This window comes from Zosterops lateralis, assembly GCF_965231275.1.
Source record: "Zosterops lateralis genome assembly, chromosome: 3".
Taxonomy (NCBI): Eukaryota; Metazoa; Chordata; class Aves; order Passeriformes; family Zosteropidae; genus Zosterops; species Zosterops lateralis.
Window position 1 is genome coordinate 75782897 of NC_139764.1, and position 13114 is coordinate 75796010.

Here is a 13114-nt window from a genome sequence, read left to right on the forward strand (position 1 = left end):
CTACTGACAAATATACAAAGTACTATTATCTGAGCAAAGAAAATACACATATGCATTTGCTTTATACAGAATTACTATTTTCTTCTGGTCTTGGAAATATCACCTTAGTGATATTAGAAATGTGCCCTTAGATGCCCTGTTATCTTTTCAAATATTTTCCAATAATTTTTATAGATTCAGTCAAAATACTCATTGTTGGCATCCAAAGGGGTCTGTTTGTCTGTATGATCAAGACATACCAAAGCAAAACGTATCTACAAGGGGCAAGGCATATGGCTCTGCAAGTTTACCTGCAAAAGCTTCACTAGTCATCCTTTTTTCCCCATAAAAATATCGCAAAGTAGGACTTCAGTGTCGTTTGGGTCCGAAACCTAGTTAGATTGATGCCAGCAATGAATCTTTGATGAGGCCATTCCCATGGCCACAGAAAACTGTGAGGTGAAAATAAGGCATGATGTTAATTATGGCTGTAAGACATGGATCAAACAGTGCGGTCAGCACAGGTCTTTTCTGCTCAAGTATTCCAGATTCTGAAGCCTTAGTGACAGTCTGGATGTTAGTTTTTCTATTAGTGTAGTCAGAACTATCTTTTCTTTGAGGTTTCAAGTTTATCCTGCGTTTTTCCAAGAAGAAAATTTAAAGTCGATAATTGCATTAACTTTATAGGTTGCATGACTGACAAGTATAAATACAAATGTACTGCACTTAAAACATTTTAAAGAGTGGAGGGTAATAAAAACAAGAATGAATTAGAGAATTTGTGAGCAAGAGACCTGGACATTTGTTTGGAATTGGTATTTATACGTGTATAGTTTGCAAAAAATAATTTTGTTACAATTTTTTTAATGTGATATTTATGCAACTTTTTTTCACAAGTCCTTAGACTGATACCATAAGAACTGGGTTCTGTGGGGATATATGAAGTGTTTTAATAGGTTTTAATGCTCTCAAATTTGGGTGTATTTTCTACATAGTAAATACATATATAGGTCTTTCTCTGAGTGGCTTATTTCTACAATAAAATCTTTCCACATGCCAGCAAATAGCTTCCATTCCCTGCATTCATTTATGCAGTACACCTTTCTAGACATTTTATGAATTTCTTCTTTTTTTTTTTTTTCCTGAAAGTGCAACCACTTTGCAAATGCTACACACCTTTCATTAGCTACTAGATTATGTCAGAATGGTAACAGCTGCAACTGAGATGGAAAAACAATTTTCATTATACGTCCCTATATTAAATAACCATTTTCTAACAAAATATTCTCTTAAACTGACTCTGCCATTTTTGGTACTTATGGCAGATTTTATTTTCCTTGAAGATAAGAAAGAGAAAAACAGTTAAAAACACCTGAGTCAGCCATTTTTTGACATGGTTAAAGCTGCCAATCAGTTAGGCCATTCTTCTCAGATGTACTGTGAGAGTTTTATTGCTCATGTCTACATTAGGAAAATATGAAGCACAAGAATCAAGTCTAGTCTACACCAGACACATTTCTAGTCCAAGTGAAAATCTGCTGAAATGTGTCTGGACTGTGAAGAACTGTGATGAAAACTGAAAAATGGAAAGTGCTGGCAATAAGGAGATTTCCCTCAATATTACACCCCTCACCCAAACCAAACTGAAAATATAGGCACACTGTTACTTTCCTCATGAAAATAAAAAACACCTTCTAATCTGGTATATTTGGACAATCTATAGAGATTCATAAAATAAGCAGTATAGAATTATTGGTTTGTTTGAAGATTAGTTGGATAAAATAATATTTGTGGGGAAATGAAAAGCCAGTTGTGTTTCAACTAGTCAGTTTTCTTTTGTCTTATTTTTTCTGTATGACAGTAATGGGGTGTAGATTTACTAGGTATGGTAGTAATATGGCTTATTGCCTTCATTGGTTTCCTTTTTATTTTTTTTTTCCTGTACTGGATTTTGATTATGTTATTATCTCTGTTCTTGCCATTTCATCATGTCCTTTTCTCTACTTCTGCAGAGAAGTATCAGTGAGGTGCTGGGAATATTAACAGAGTTGCTGTAAGAGACTGGGAGTGGGAAACAAAGATAAGGACAGGACTGATGCTTATTCTTAGGTGAAGATATTGAACCTGGTTTCTCCTGAAACAAAATGAGCATTTGCAGGAGAATTAGTTAATCTCTTCCTGTCCCTGCACTCCTACGTGCAGCATACATTTCAAAAACACACATTCCCATGAAGAAATTTAATGACTCAAATAACATCCTGGGAAAGTCTTAAAAATTACACTATTGTTTGTAAAATGATCTTTAAAAATTGAAAGGAATATTTGTAGGGACTCCCATATGGTGTGAAATAATATCTTGCCCTTTTCTGGGAGAGTAGGGTTGGAAAGAGAAAGGACAGTATTAAGTCAAGTCCAATACAGCAGTCCTGTAGTGGTAAATAAAAAAGTGTACAAAAGATGCCTGGGTTTCTTCTAGACCAGACACTGAAATCAAAAACAGCTTCAGTTTCTTATATTGGTAACCATTTTACCAGTATTTTTTGATGAGTAGACACTGACAGTCTATGGTCTTTCATGGGCAGACAGTGGATAGATACTTGAAAACATGAAAACCAGATCAATTGAACCAATGGACACATGGGAATAATTTCCCATGGAACACCTTTGTGCTAAGTTTCATTTGATACTAGAACTGTTCAGGTGTCACTTAACAAACACTGCCTTCATATATATTTGTAGGACATATAAACAGGGCTTGCATTGTTTTGGTGCTGTGAAAGTCTGCCATGTGAAATCAACCTGCAATTCACACCTTTGACCTTAACAGTATATTGCAGTATATTCAATTACCATGTGCCCCATATAGCTCTAAAGAACCTTCTTAATACAATAAGTGCTATACTGCCCAGTGCTTGTATCAGTAACTCCTGTATAATTTGTGATTGAGTCACCTCCTCCAACTCTCAGTCTCTAATATAATCTTTTTCTGACTGGTTAGATCACAATGCTCTTTTCAAAACATAATAATTATATAACAGTGTGAAGGCTCTGTGTATCGTATATTCTTCATAATTTCAATACATAGTTTCAAATGCAGTGGATAAGTTTAAATTAAGGAAATCTTTTAGTGTTTTGGAGAACATAAGATGAGAAATCCTGAAATTGCAAAGCTTTTTTGGATATGTGTTTCAATGTGTGCTATTTGGGATGTTCAGCCAGGTGTGCCACTTTTTTTTCAGTTTACATAGAGTGCTTTGATACGCCTGATATTAGGTTGTTATAACCCACCCCAGAAAGCCAGGGCAACTGAAGTTCTTGTTAATAGATCCCTTGGGGTGGATAAGAGTGAAATGACACTGAATGACTGATGGTCAGGTACATATGCAGAAGGTTTATTTTAGAACAATTTTATTGCAGTTGGAAGGAAGGTTTTCTAGTGTTTTGTCTGTTATCTGTAGAAAGGAAACAATTTATATTGTGGAAAGATATTGCTTAAGAAAATATATTAGGAAAAGAGAGAAAGATAAAGAAAGAACAAGAAGTAGATACAGGAGAAAAAAGATCGAGTGGATCCAGTAATGAGAATTGGTTGTTGCCATTTAGATATCTTGGTCTGTCAGGGGTGAGGAAGTCCACAGCACACAAAGTTCAGAGGGTTAATAAATGTTCAGGCTCAGGTGGGAATGCCAAGGTACTTCACCTTCAGGGGGATGTTTTATGCTATACATTGCAATACAGTAGATAATGAACAATTCTCTGGTGGAAGGTCTTAGAAATGTGTCTGAGGGTATTTTGGGTGACTTTTATCTTTTATGATACCTTCTAAGGCATGACAGCTGTTTTTCATATAATTGAGCCAGTTATGATCCATTGGAAAGGATGAATACCTTCAGGCCTATGTGTGCATGTCCCAATACCTCCCCCAGAGGGGTTTCACACCTCAGCCAGTTGAGTGAGAGAGGACATTGTCATGATAAAAAGCATTATCCCCCCTCTGCAGGACGTGTTTCTTGTCAGCCTTTCCCCCATCTGGCTCAAAATCCAGCTTGCTGCTAAACAAAGATTAGTTTGTCCTGGTCACTCTCAGATGGTGGGAGTGAATCCCCTCCATCCTATGTGAATCAAAAATTTTGTCACCACATACAAAAAAACTCTCCCCTCCCATTGGGGGGTGCAAACCTGGCCTTAGCAAAGCACTCTGCTGCTTTTGCAAATGGCCAATTTATTGTCATTAACCATTAACAGTTCAGCCTCTTACACAGGTGAATAAACAAATAAGTCCTGATTTCATCATGCAGTAAAACTAATGAGATCTCTAAGTAGTCTGAGCCTCACCTACCCTTAGTTTGTAAGGCAAAACATTGGACACTGAAGATGACATGGTGGAATAGTGAAGGCAAACCTTGTGTCTACACCGGCAGTGCAAAAGGAGCAACTATGGAACAAAGTACTTAATGCTGGAGAGTTGATAGGTATACTGTACATATTTAGGTAGATTTAATTTCATTTTACTCTATTGCATTTCCAGGGACTGATGTCTATTAGCAGACAGAGAGCATTTAGGTGCACCCATGAAGCATATATTCTGGTTTAATTTCATCAGAAAGGAACCTGGGTTGTGATCTCTGAGCTCATGCTAATTTATATGTGCAATAACAAGCGGTAAGTAGGATTATCAGGAGAGCTGAGTGAAAACTGCCGTTCTGATTAAAATTAAAATGCTAATATAGGCAACAATATAGCACTGAGCAAGAGTATATACTGCTTTTAGAATTAGCCATATTACATAGAGCACAGATTTAGCCTGAAGGTCTCAGCAATTAGTATTGATTACTCTTACTAGTGTTAGGTAGGATGCATATATCCATGTCTCACTATCCCTCCTAGAAGCCAGTGTGAGTACTCTGTAATCAGATAGGATTAGGAAAGTCACAACACACATTTTGGGTATATTTTCACTCTTTCATTCCTAATTCTGAAATAGTTAATAGCCAATACAGGATTTTTCTTTTATTTTACCCTGTCATTGATTTTAGTCCAGTGACTGTTCCCTAATAAAAGTTTGTTTTAAAATGCAAGCTTCTTTCAATGTTGTGGATTTTATTTTTTTCAGTAAATTAATTTGCTACTTTGTTCTCTGACAACCTGAGCACAGGAAAATGATTCATTGCAACATTGAAGTGTCCATTATATTGTCTTCTGCCGAGATGACTGTACACACATTTACTGAAGAATAGCACACAGAAATATCAGCTAGCCTCCCTTATGAAAGGAGGGCTTTGTGAATTCTTTTGTTCCTAACTGCAGGTGCTTCTAGCTCTGAAAAGATCCTGTGATCTGATAGCTGTTTTCACTTTCTGTGATCATGGACAGCTTGCATAATACAACAAAGGTGGAAGATTGTTGCCTTCCCCAGGGTTGCTTAAAGTTACAGTCCTGATCTCTTGACCTTTAATTTCAGCAAGTTTGATTGCCCAAGGAACCCTGGTGTGCATACTTGGAGCTAATATGGCATTTTGCTGTTCAGTTTGTTGCAAGTGGTTTAACACTGACATAGTTTTAGAGGAGCATTATTTTCTGGGGATCTCCTTCACATCATGGAGTTAAGGAATAAAGAGCAACTGACAGCACAAAATAACCCCTAGACTCACAGTATGCCATGGGCAACAAAATATTCTGTTATGGGTATTACAAATGTTGATGTGTCACAGAACAATGGTGCAAATGTCAGAGGCTGCTCATGTTATATTCCCCAATAGGCACTGTGCAAAGATAAGACCCAGCAAAGAGCAATAGAGCTCAGAGAAGAGAGCTCAGAATAAACGTAAGGAATAAATTTAAAAAAAAATTACTTTTTCTATGTTTTAGCTTAGCAGATGAATTAAAGAACAACAATAGTAACAAACAACAAAATAAAGTTTGTCTTACAAAGACTTACTTTTTTTCCACTTTCTTTTTTCAAACATAAAGGAAATTAAAAATCTTCCAGTTGAAGGTTCAACAATTTATGATATTCAGTCTAAAATATTTATTTCTGACTTGTAGTCAAGTAGCAACAAGAGGTTGAAAGCAACCCAGTTTAGATCACCTCATAATTAAGTTGTTAGTCTGTTCTCTTGTAAGTAGAGTCCAGTAACACAGGGTAAACAAGGATATGAATTCATGTGTGCAAGGAATGGCTTTTGAACGATTGCAATGATTTTTGGACTCCTGATCAAGAGAAGTTTTACTTTTCCTACATCTGAATCTCTGAGCTGATGTCTTCACTTTGCTGAGAATCCAGAATGCATAACATTCTTAAAATGCCAAACCACTTTTTAAAATATGTTTTTAGAAACATGTCACTACTATTTTTAATCTATTATTACTGCTGTTATTAGCCAGGGAAAGATTAAACAAATGAAACTATTTTCAGTCAGGAATAATTAGGCTATGTTTCACTGTCTGCCCACTTGAAGGACTGGTGATCCATCAAAAAATCAGCACAAACTGCCGGTGATAAACAGTAACAGAAGGGCAAACTAGTCTTGGTGAACAGCAGCACTGAACTCAGAGGAAATGTTTTTTATATATTAAACTGCTGGCAACAATTACATAAAAATCTAATTTTAATCCATAGCAATGGTTGTGAAACATTGATATACTATGGTGTGGCAAAATGCAGTAGAGCTACAAAGGGAAATGCAATGGGATGCAAAAAAAATAGTATAAATAAATAGCAAGGGCTACAATTTCCAAATTTTAAAGCAATTTAAACCAAAGAATGATAACTGAAAACAACTGTAAGATTCACTTCACACCAATCTTAATTCAGGTCTTAAAGTGCTATGCAGACACACGCACAAAGACATTGAGATTAATGTTCAGCTGCCCCATTAAGCATCCCTGTATTATGTGGTCCTTCATGTGCAAACCTTGAGTATCTCTGCAAGAGAAGTCTACAAGACAATATCAGTTTGTCTAAATCATCCCAGCTTGCTTCTGAAGGACTAATTAGCCTAGAGGCAGATTGTGCTTCTGCCAACCAATTTTTATTTTACTGTATAGTAGTTTGGCCACTTTATTCATAGGTACTGTGATTTAAAGCTCTCAGCTATTCAAATGGTAACCAAGGTTAATAGCAATTATTTTAGCGACAATTTACTAAGATCAAACAATGGAAATCTTGGTAAAACTACACTACTTGTCTACATCCTTCCTCTGCTCCTTGTGGATTTAGAGTGTCTCATGCATTTCGATAAAGTAAGAAGACTGCAATTTGTATTTTATTTCTTTCAAAGGTCTTGTGTAGATTATCCTTTTTTATGCTCTTTTTTTCATTTTTACGTCTTTATTTTTATTTTTGTTTTAAAATATATATTTTGGAATCAATAAATTAGGTGTTAATCCAACTTCTATGTCTTAATTTAGTCCTCATGGTTATGAGGCAAAACTCAAAAACATGATTTGACTGCAATTGCAAGAACTCAAAGCCAGGTGCAAAGGACAAAGCACAGCTTTTATTATTATGTGTGAAAAAAAATCTAATTGGGTTATCTGTCTTATTTATATCTCAATGAGGCAACATGTCAAATAACTATCTGCAAATACACACATAGCAGCATGATTCATTTCTGCAGGTGTTCACTGAGTCCCTTGTGTCTCTCAAGCAGATCCACATTTGCAAAGTAAAGCTCAACAAGTTTCTGAATGTTAATTTAATCAGATTATTCAGTTTTGTGTTTCATGTCATACAAAATAAAAAATGGTTTGTGCTTGTTCTGAAGAAATGCTATTTCTAAAAAGAAAAACAAAACAAAACAAAACAAAGCCATAATGAAAAACTCCAGGAGTTGAGTTTGTGCTTTCACCAGTTTATTTCCTACTTATTTTGTACTTCCAGTGGGCAGCAGAAACAGAATGATTTGTCCTGAAATGGTAAACCAGTCTGCATCTGTTACTGCTCTCATTGTATTATTCTTTTTAATGTAGAACTAATACTTTAAATTTTATCCACAATTCAGCTGCCACTACGCTGGGATGCAAACTGCACAAAGTGGAAGAAAAATCAAGCTTTGTTGTGCAATTAGGACTTCCCAATCAAATCCACACATCACATACATAAACTGAGATGCCTGCTCAGACTTCAAAATCTTGCAGTACTATTAGTTTTCTCAATGAAAATTGCCGAACAATGTCAGCCATCTCTATTTTGTTTTCAGTGGAAACCTAATTATCCAGTATTCTTAATTCTGAATTTCTAGCATACCCTTGAAATCCTGTTAAAGTCCTGATGTTAGAAGAAATTTTTAGTTTGCTTGCAGTAGAAAATAGCCGAAGTGCCAGCAAGCATCTCCATCCACAAATTTTATTTGTTGTAACCCAGGACGAAAGGATTTTCATCTTCTGCTGTATTATTCTCTTCTTATTTTCGAATTAATAAAAAAACAAACTAAAAAAAAATTTAAAAAATAATAATAAAATAAATAAAAAAAATAAAAAAACCACCAAACCTACAGCAAACAAATTGTAGCAGTGTTGCTATTTTTTCCAGTGGCTCTGTATAACTCTGCCCAGTTCTGTCAGTGAAGACAAACTGACCTGGGAAGGTCTGGTTTCTCTGAAACAACTAGTTATATAACTCCTGTGTTGTTTAATAATGACAATTTCAATTTCAGAATAGTTTTTTGAGAACAAATAGAGGAACACATTGTTTGCTTTAGCAATAGACTTTCAAGTATTGAATTGAAGAAGAGTGATCTGCAGTAAAAAAATTTCTATCAGGAAATTCATATTCCTATTGTAGCACCTGAACATATCTAAGTGCTCTTGTCATTTAGATGTATTTGTCATTGTCATGTACAAGCATAGATATTTGGCAATTCTTTTCCCAGGGAGATTTAATCCTTTGTCAGGCACAAAGCTTGTCATCTGATCATTGGTCACTTTCTGAACTTTAACTCTTCTGAAGAATAATCATAATAATTTAAGAAAAATAAATATGTATTATGGAACTGAAGACAAGTAAGTGAGAGGCTTCTATGTTTAATATTTTTGGTGAAGTTCAAAAGTATTGTGCATGATGGGTTTTAGGAAAAATCCATTAGAGCTTCTCAGTATTACCTCAAGAGAATGCTACAAAATGATTTAAAAAAGAGAAAAAGAAGAAAATAATGTTATCCAAAACCAAAAATTTTTGATTTTGGTTAAAAATAAGGAATAGGTTAAAATCATAAACTGCAATATAATCTCCAAATCTTATTTTCAAAATTATCCCTAATTAAAAACATATGAACAAGCAAACAATATTTGTACATCTGACCTCTTTTTCTAGAAATTATTTTATTTAATCAGTTGCTTTCCAGAGCACTACTTAACACTGATTTCAGCCACAGGAACCTGTCCCATTTGGGAGACAGTATTAATTTCACTCAGAAACCAGCACTTTTCAATGTGAATAAGCATATCGTGAATCTGAAGAGTGCTGAATAAGAGACTGTCTGAAAATGTAAGTGCTTCTGATTGATCCAATTGATTAATGACCCTTAACTTCCATAAGAATTTGACATCCCTTTTCAACTTCTCCATACAACTGTAAATCACTTAATAGAAAATTTATTTGATTTATCATTACACATTGTTTACCTTTACTATTAATCATTGATGTGAGAGATGCCTTCCCATCCAGGTGAATAACCTAGATATTATATACCTGTCTGACAAACAATGGTGCCTTGGATTCAATCATCCAGTCATGAGACATTCTCAGATCTTCTCAACAAAATTTTTACCTCAACCACTCTCAGTCCCTCATGTTTCCTTTCCTGAGCAGGAGGATGGGAACCAAAATTGGTTGCATCCCAGTGGAAAGTGTAGTATCCATTATTTTGCTTACTCTTGTATAATTTTAGTGATCTCTAATTAAACTGTAGAGCAGTCGGAGTTATTCTGACCCCAGAAGTGAAAAAAAGCTTGTTCATTTTTGTTTGTCCTCCTGTCAGAATTACTTTAGTCTACTATAAAAATAAATAAATCAAGCAATGGGAATTTTTTATATGCCTGGGGAAAATTAATACAATAGTATAAGGAACTCATTGTTCAGAAGATTTTAATTTCAATATGTAAATCTCACAATTCCTAATTATGAATGTTTACCTTTTACTCAACCATCCACCCTTTAGCTGATATTTGTGTAGACTAAATAATGGAGACAGCAAGCATATCTTTTTCCTGTCTGAGTATTTTTTTAGTAAACTGCATACCCAAATTCTTTTTCTCCCTTCAACTGTCTCAATTTTTCTTTTCCTGTTTCATTACCAATACACCAGTGTCAATATATTTTAAATATATCTATATTCTATAGATCCGTTAGTTATTTTTAATCCATACTGATATACTCTATTGCTGGTGCCTTTCAGATACATCTTTATCATATCAATTGATGACAATTAAATGTTACTTTTAAAAAGACTCTCATTGAAACAGTGAAAGCGCTGAAAACAAAATTTTTCTGTTTCAGTTTTGGCATGCCAGTATGCCTTCCATTTCTTCTGGTTTCTCTTCCACCTTTATTTTAGATCATATCTTTTGAGTTTTAGCTGAAGATTCTTACTGGCCTGAGTTTTCAAATCCTGAGCTAAGATGTGCATTGTTTGACTGTAGTCCCCTGTTAATTTTACAGCAGGGCAAAGATGCTCATGATGTGCCTTGCTGTAAATGAGAAGTACCAGGGTCCTTGAGAGAAGACAAAATAACTAGACAATGTATTTGCCCCCTCAAGACCCTCTGTAGGAGGTCACCTATTCCAGATTACCTTTGTTGTGGGGGTTTTCTTGCTGGTACTATCCTCTAGGGTACCATGTTTCAAGACATGCTCAGTCACAGAATCACAGAATCACAGGATGTGTAGGTTGGAAGAGATCTTCAAGATCATCGAGTCCAACCCAGCCTTAACACCTCAACTAGGTCATGGCATCAAGTGCCACATCCAGTTTCCTTTTAAACACATCCAGGGATGGTGACTCCACTGGGCAGACTATTCCAATATTTAATCACTCTTTCTGTGAAAAACTTCTTCCTAATATCCAACCTATATTCCCCTTGATGCAGCTTAAGACTGTGTCCTCTCGTTCTGTCAGTTGCTGCCTGGAGAAAGAGTCTTTGCAAATATCTAGCAACAACCCCCCCAGGGTTATTGAATATAGATCTTCATGTCATAAGGGATCACTATGGCCATTTAGTCTGGCCTGATACATGTACAAATTATCTCCTAGAAAGTTTATTAAATGCTCTTGACAAAGCATAACCTAATGTTTAAAAAAAAATATGCAACAAATTGCAATAAATTCTGTTAATGTGAATGGTTTGTTTGGGGTTTCTTATTTGGTTTTGGGTTTGGTTTGGCTTTGTTTGTTTTTTTGTCTTTCATATTGTCCTCCTTTCCTAGTTATTTGGCATTCTGTTCCCACCTCTGCTTCATGAAATCTTTAGCCAAGGCCATTGTTCTATTTAAATAAAAATCCCTTTCCATTTACTTTGACATTTTTGAAATTAGAATCCAGACTCTGAAATGAAGGTCCTGTCTCATGTCCTTTTTCTTGATTCTTAGCTTGTCCTTTATTTAGCTGCAGGCTAGAACATGCCTAGAATTGCTTCACAGAGAAATTAGGGTTAGTGGAGTTCTGGCAAAACCTGACCACAGCTAGATTTCCATTTCACAGCTCTGCCTTTCAGGTACAACTTCATACATCACTGGTGTGATTTGTACATAGTGTACCATAAGTGATATATAGACTCAATAAGCAGCTTTGATACTCCAACATAAACCTTATTTGTACTTGACTAACAGGGCTAAAGTAGAGGATTTCTTTACCTTCGACTTCTTTCTGGACCTACACTTCAAAACAAAGACATGCATAAGTTTTAGTTCCAGGGACTTTGTACACCACTTGTTTGTTCATACTTTCTAACAATGCTTTTTAAATTATTTTATTTCATTTAAAATCTGTGAGTTCAGCCTAGGAAAAGGTAAAATAAATGTGAGTTATCAGAAGTATCAAGGAGTATGAAAAAAATAAGAACTTTCTATGCTCTTTAGATAGCTTACTCCACGAATAAAAGGGAGCAGATGTGGATTAATTTTGCCCGTTCTATTGACTTGTACAGCCTATTAGAAAAGCATGTAAATTAATTTAGAAATCTAAAGCAATTGAAACCATTTACTGTTGACACTTAGCAGCTTTTATAAAGTATTCCCTTTTAATTTCCTCTTTACTATATTTTTTCTATTCACTCTGAATTTGTCGTTTTACAACAAAGAATATTCATACTAGTCCATATTCATTTTAGTTGCCTGAATGGACAAATATTGTTCAGTTACTCACTTAGGACTTGAGAAATACTGAATTCTAAATGTTACCCTTCCTGGACACATACTGCCCGTTTCTATACTGTCCCTGATAATTGATTGTCAGTGATGGGATATTTCCACCCTATTAATACAAATTTTTTTGTCACACACAGAAGTCATAATTGTTAATCCATAATTAAGTTTCCTAAATCTTCTTTTTTTTTGTTGTTCTTAGTTCTCCTTTCACTTCTTTTATGAAGTGTAAAGTGTTGGAGTCCAGGGCATCCCTTTGGACGTCCCGGAAGGCCACAGACCTTGGCAGAGAGGTCTGGGACCCAAGCAAGAGGGTTTGAGATCTGTACAGGGGGATTTGGAATCTGTACAGGGGAGTTGTAGTAGACCCTGGCAGAGGACCCAGGAGGACACAGTCTTTGACTTCAGCCCATGGGAAAAAATTCTAACACTGAGAGAAGAATTACAAGTCACAAAGGTGTGACAGATAGTAGTGTAGTTTATCACCAAGTGGAAAATTTTGTAGTTTTGGAGTTCTTAGAATGGAGGTGAATGGGGAACAAGATGGAAGATTTAGGGTGGTACCCCTGGGTTCTTCTTCTCCTTCAGCCTCCATCTCCTGCTATGATGGTGGCATGTAGATATTTTGGAATTAGGTTTGAACTACCCAGCCCAGGCCCCACACCAAGGCCAACTGTGAAGTCTGTGGCGCAGCTAAAAATTAGATGTTAAGGTGTTAATGGAAGATGGTGGGTTTTCTAGGTGTTAATAGGTATAGTTATTAGTGTGAATCCT